This window comes from Columba livia, chromosome 18 (genome assembly GCF_036013475.1).
Source record: "Columba livia isolate bColLiv1 breed racing homer chromosome 18, bColLiv1.pat.W.v2, whole genome shotgun sequence".
NCBI lineage: Eukaryota > Metazoa > Chordata > Aves > Columbiformes > Columbidae > Columba > Columba livia.
Genome location: NC_088619.1, coordinates 10,116,696 through 10,122,776, shown reverse-complemented (window position 1 = coordinate 10,122,776; position 6,081 = coordinate 10,116,696). Strand labels below are relative to the sequence as shown.

At 50.1% G+C, this 6,081-nt stretch overlaps 2 long non-coding RNA genes across 4 annotated transcripts in view; one reads left to right on the top strand and one right to left on the bottom strand.

The window, feature by feature from the left end:
* The window catches only part of LOC110359292 (uncharacterized), a 77,690-nt gene that overhangs the window by 14,332 nt on the left and 57,277 nt on the right, over positions 1 to 6,081 (top strand). The gene's annotated exons all lie outside the window — the stretch shown is intronic.
* On the bottom strand, positions 6 to 5,887 carry LOC110359291 (uncharacterized). Of its 2 annotated transcripts, none has more exons than XR_010467063.1 (3): positions 5,544 to 5,887; positions 4,134 to 4,270; positions 6 to 3,241 (listed from the first exon to the last, which is right to left on the bottom strand). It is a non-coding gene; the product is annotated as an uncharacterized LOC110359291 (long non-coding RNA). The 2 variants fall into 2 exon arrangements; XR_002414358.2 differs by having other exon boundaries at positions 6 to 3,213; positions 5,544 to 5,886.

Below are 6,081 nucleotides of genomic sequence, written 5' to 3'. Positions count from 1 at the left end.
GGCAGTGAGTTGTGTTTTAATAGGGCCTTGGAAGATGATGGGAAGATTCCCCCCACCCTTCGGTGAGCATTAAATGAGGCCATTGTTATTGCGTGGGCCTGAGACTGGTGGAACAGATGAGAAGACAAGTAACCTCTCTGGGAAAAGGGTTACACTGGTATCACAGTTGGGCCACTTCAGTGCTTGAATGGAGGTCTTTTCGGTTTACTACCAAAAGGTGTCTCTGCTAAATACTACTCTAGAATAAAATTTTTATGACCAAGTTCTAATCTCTTGGAAAAAGGTGTTTTAGGAGAGATGCTAAACTCCTCACACAGGCCTAACTACAGAGCACATTGCTTTACTGCAAAAGGAGATGGAGACTTTTTATTGAACACAGTCCTGAGTAGGCAGTGCAGATGTTACAGTGATGTGATGTTCAGATTCCATTTTGCAACAGGTAGGTTGCAAAGACAGCCTGGTTTGCAAAATTGCCAAGGTGTATTGTGCTTGCTCTTACCTGTCCGCTGCCGTTGTTGAAAAACGACAGGTATCACCAGCACAGCCGCTGGCCTGTCGTCCTCGTTCTCTGTATGTGTTGTCAGGTGTAAGTGCCCCTTGTCTGGTGACGAGCCTTAATGATAAACCTTGCTAGCAGCAAATAAGATACAGTAAAATGATGGAGCTCTCTAATAACAGAAAAACGTGTCTAAAAGAGATTCTGGCAGGTCCCCCTGTCTGTGTGTCTGCCCTATGTGGCGGGCACAGTGCTGCCTGCAGCAGGCTGGCCCGGCCGGAGGGGCTGGGGCCGAACGGGAGGATGATTGGGGCCAACCTCCTGGGTCGTTGCTGCTGAACCCCTGGGAGACTGTTGCTGACCGATCAGCAGAATGCACCAGCCAGAGGTTATTTTGTGTGTTCAAAGGGAAGGTGCTGTCTGTGGTCTTCCTTAGCAGGGAGTTAACCCTGTTTGCGATAAGCTTTGCTAAAACACATCTACTACTGAAATCATTGGATGTTTGCCACTGGCTTTGTAACAAGGTCTGGAATGAAGCTGTCCTGGAAAAGGAAGGGCTTTAAAACAGACCTCAGACAAAGCCCATGGAAATCATGGACTTTGTTGTGGTTTGGCTGAAGCCTTCTCACAGGCTAACACAGGCTAACTCAGTGTGCGGGGCCAGGTGCCTTATGTGGGTTTTGTCATCTCCCGTCAGCTGTGGCCAGGGCTGGGATCCTGGCTGGAGATGCACCAACAACCGGGGTGCTGCTGGAGGCAGAGGAGCTGTGTGCCGGGGACAAAGCCGCCCAACCTGCCCGGCCAAACCGCATCTTGCCCTCAGCCCCTCCTTGGAAGCCAAAAAGAGACAGGACATCGCCAACCCTGGGGATGGCTTGTGGTGCAGGTGGTCAGAACGGGCTTCCTCCTAACCCTCAGTGCCAGGCGGGAGCCTTGAGCTCCTGCAGGTCAGAGATAGAGGAACAAATCTGGAACAAATGGACACTGAATGTGTCAGCCCACTATGGGGATATTTTTAGTAATAGGCATCTGGATCCCAATGGGTCTGTTCTGTCACCTGATGCAGCAAAATATTTCAAATGCAGCAAAACACACAGTCACTGGATAGGAAGCATGGGAGAGGATTCATGGCATCTTGTGATTTCAATGAATTGCGATCTGTGTATCATTATCACATAAGCGTATTGCACAGGGATTCCTCAGAGATCTTGAACCTCTTGTTGACACAGCTTACAGATGACTTTCTCAAACACCGGAGTATCGTCTTGCCAGCTCTTGAAGTTGATAAGTATTGATTGTATTTCTGTGTGTGTGTGTTAAATATGTAAAAGCAGCAAGGCTGGAGATGTGACTCAGGTCATGAGTCAAAGAAACAGTGGGATTTTTAATTAAGTCTGCTCATTTTCTTTAAGGCTGACAATGCATCTGAGAATTTGACATTTATTTATGAATACATTCCAGATTTGCACACTGCGTATCAAAACCCAGGACAAGCCTAGGGAGGGGTGGGGTAGTCTGCTGAGATACTGTATCTTGACTTGCCCTCCTGCCCGCAAGGGAAATTCTTTCCATCTGAGTCCTCGCGAGGTGGTGCTGGGTGAAGCGCAGCCCTTGGCAGAAGGTTGTCTTGTCCCTGCTCCTGTCCCGGAGTCAACCGAGAAGGTTCGCTTTGTTTTCATCAACTTCTGCCTCCCCTCTGGCATCCCGTCTGCCTCCGAGGGTGGTGCCTCCGCCTCCTGTTCTCACCAGGGTGGGGAACGGATCATCTTGCCTGCCTGCGTTTTTCCACTTGCACTGTTGGAACGGGCCCCTGGGATTAAGCAGGACTCCTCTCCTTCCCCCATTACCATCTTCACAGTTTAGACCCACAGTGTGTCCTAACACAACTCCTTATTTTCCAAGCCTGTCTATGTGATGTTCTCAGGGAACAGCAGAGGGGGAGGCAGCCCCTGCTCGCAGCCCTCCCCAGGCTCGATGTTGTGCATTGTGTAGGTACAACAAACAGTTGGGGCAAAGCTTCTAACAGAGGCGTTGCTGGTGTATAAGCAGAAAGCGGCAATGACTCTCTTCTCCCCAGGGCCGTGCTGGCTCCATGGGCTAACAGCAGGGGCAAGCAGTGAACACATCCACCTGGTTGCTGAAGTGAGAGGCTTTGAGTTGGAATTCACGCGGAGATTAGGTCTAGTGAGTAAGTAGGCAGTGTTTGAAGATGACAATCACTTTGATGGCCTTATCTGCTCTTTGAAGCCAAGGAGCCGCTCCCTGCCCATACCCACGTGATAAGCCCCATCAGATTCTGCATATCTTCTCTGCAAAAGTGAGGGGCTGAGTTGACTCAGCTGGCGCTGGAGCCTGCCACTCGGAGTGTGGGTGTGCGGTGTTTTTCCCACACGCATGCCGAGTGGCTGGTGCTGGCACGGGGTGGCAGGGCTGGCATCTGCCCCAGGGGCTGCCCGGTGCACTCGGGCTGGTTGAGATGCCAGAAGAGGCGGCATCCCCACCTCCAGCTGCTGCCACCCCTCCCTGGAAGTGCAGAAACTCCATTCAGACCCAAAGGTGGTCAGTGACTCAGGAGGATGTTTCTTCAGGACGGCTTCAGTTGTCACACGTGGCTTTCGGGTGCCCATCACCACTCTGGCAGGACTTTGCCCTGGAGGTGCAGGGTCACCATAACTGGTTCGGGGTAACTCAGCGTTGAGCCGTTGCTCGTGGGGTTCCTGTGGGCAGTATGTGGGGAAAAGAGAGCTGGGCAGCCAGAAACATCAGCAGCAATAAAGCAGAGCAAAATTAGTTACAAAGCAACTGAATATTTTTCCTCCCTCCCCCTCACATTTTTTAACAAGCTTATTTTACCACTAAGAATTTAATCCTAGAGAAAACTGGCAAATGTCTGAGAGGCAGATGTACGTCTCACCACGGCGGGGAAGGAGCTGGGAGAGGGCTCGCTCTGGAAGGAAGACCAGCGAGAAATTGCCTTGTCATCTGAATTAAATCTTTCTAACCTATTAGTTAATGCAGCAACGGCACTTTTCAATAGCTGTGTCTTGGCAGGCATTTGGGTATTTCTGAGATATATTATTTGCCAGTAAAAAATTCACCTAGGCAGAGGGCTTGTGTGTAAATGGAGAGCAAGGGGATTGTTGGCCAGGGAGGGGCCCGTGGGGTGATCCATCAGCCTGTGCAGCCTGCTTCGAAGCAGTAAACATCCCGTGCTAAACTTGCTGTGGCAGTGCCTGATTGTATGTTAAATGATTTAATAACTAGGAATCCTGATAGCCGTAGATGGCTTTTTCTGACCCAAAGAATGTACATTCCACCTTGAGGCAAAAAAAAAAAAAAGAAAGAGTGATAGAAAGGAGAGAGGAAAAGAAAAAAAGAAGTTTTGTGTTTGTAAATTCTGCTCTGGAGCCAAAAGATTTCATGTCGAAAGCCTCTTGGATCCCTACAGTAATTGCAAGCAACACATACAAGATCTGAGCTCAAATAGCTCCAAGTGTTGAAATTCAACCCATTTTGGGTCAAGAAGTCAGTGGGGAAATGCTGCTTTTGTTAAAAGACAGTTGAAGCTGGTTTAGAACAGATAGAAAAAATGACTCGAAGCTACAAAGCGAAGCTGTCAGAAGCGCGTTTCACTTACCAGGCTAAAATGCAATTAGGGCCTGATTCAGCTCTTATAAAAAATGCTGGAGGCGCTTCCATCGATTTCCGTGGGTGCTGAGTCACCAGCGGCTGCTGAGTCACCAGCCCCGAGTGCCAGTCAGAGCCGTCAGAGCCCTGTTGAAGGCAGCTCTGATTCAGCGGGGAACAGAACCTTATTTCTGTGTGCAGCATCATGCCGGTGTGTGTCGTTGCCTTGCCTGCAGCAGCACTGTGTGTAACAGAGTGGCCTGACAGCAGGTGAAGTGAATGTTTCTTAAATACCTTCTGAAATGGCAACTGCTTTCTGTCCCTAACATATGTAGAAATTTTACATTGTTTCCTCCTCGGCTTTCTCCCCTGTCTTCTGTGGCAAAAATGGGAAAAGAAAGTAAAGGTAAAAAAGCGGCTTCTTAAAAACTAGAAGGGGACTTATTGTCAATTGCTTTCTAACAGTGTATAATCAGGACATTTCAGGGACCTGAAAATGGTCATCTTTTACATGTAATAAAATAAAAATAAAATAATTGTGCCTTGGAAACACATTCCATCCACTCCCTAGAGAATGTGAGAAAACTGTCAGGGCAGTCAGAGAGGAGGAAATGGTGAATTCAGCTGAGCTGTTCACTGCGTGGAGACTCTTTGTTGCAGAACTTCTGCAGAGGGCAGGAGCGCCTGAGCAGATCTGGGTTCCCGCAGCACAGGAACACACCAGACTGGGCTGGGAATCTCTCCTCTGTGCTGGCACCACTCAGACCAGTGGTGGGATGTGCTAAGGGCTTGTTGGGAGTAGCTGGATGCCCTGGAAGGGCTGTTTGTGGGTCTGTCAACAGCAGTTGCTGTCTCTGGAGAGGTTAGTGCTGGTGGCATCAAAATAACCAGGGACCCGAAACCTCCACCTTCCAAGGTGTGAAACATTAAGAAATCAGAATTGTTTTGGCTGGGGTTGGATGATAGCACGAGGTGAGCAACAGTGCAGAGCGATGTATCAGGTTTTGTTTTAATGAATTAAAGCTCCTGACTCTTCTATAAGTCAGGGTTTGGCCGTGTTTCCTCCTGATCCCTGAGCTGCTGGCTCAGGTGGTGTGAGGAGGGTGCCGGTGGGTTTGCAGAGGTGGAGGGAGCTGGGGGCGCTCTCACAACCTCCTTCCCTCTCCCCTCAGCCTGCCCTGCCTCCCCTGCCGCTGCCTGCTGAAGCTCAGAGGAGCTGGTGAGACTTCTGTGATGCTCCTTATCTCCCACTCCTGTGCAAACATCACAGGTACAAGCTGGTGATTTGTCCCCGCTGAGCTCGGCTGGCAGCTAAAGCAGGCAGCCCCAGCTGGGTGCTGGAGGCAGACAGAGCGTTTTCTCTCTTCTTCTCTACCTCCCAGTAAATGCACAATGTTCATAGCACTTCTAAGGCCTTTACCTGTTGAGCTTCACCAGACAGGAGCCGGCGATCTGGTGGTGGAGCGGGTTGGGGACAGGCGGGCAGTCACTTCCAGTCTCTGGTGGGAACTCCCAACCGCAGGGCTGCTCCGGAGCACCAGCCCTGGCGCGGTCGGTTGTGGAGGAAGTGCCAAGCAAAACAAATAGTACTTGAGGTTAAAAAGCTCAAAGTGTGTTAGTATCACAAAACCCGATCTCTGCATCTGCTTCTGCTTTTCCAAAATCCAGAGAGAGCAGCGAGCATCAGGAGGTCATGGAGATAAGTCAGACCCAGCTGACGCAATGCCACGTCTGGTGGAGGAGCTCTCAGCCCAGCACCGAGGGGACGCGCTTTCCTTTCCCTTCTGTTTCTGCTGCTACTGACAATTAAAGGATTTCAATAGTAAAACCAATGGACCAGGACTTGGAGTAGCCTGTGACACCCAAATAGTGGATGTTGATCCTAGATGGATGGGGCACTACAGCAGACGTGTGAAGAGTGTCTGCTCAGAGACCTCACTGCCCACCGTAAGAGATGG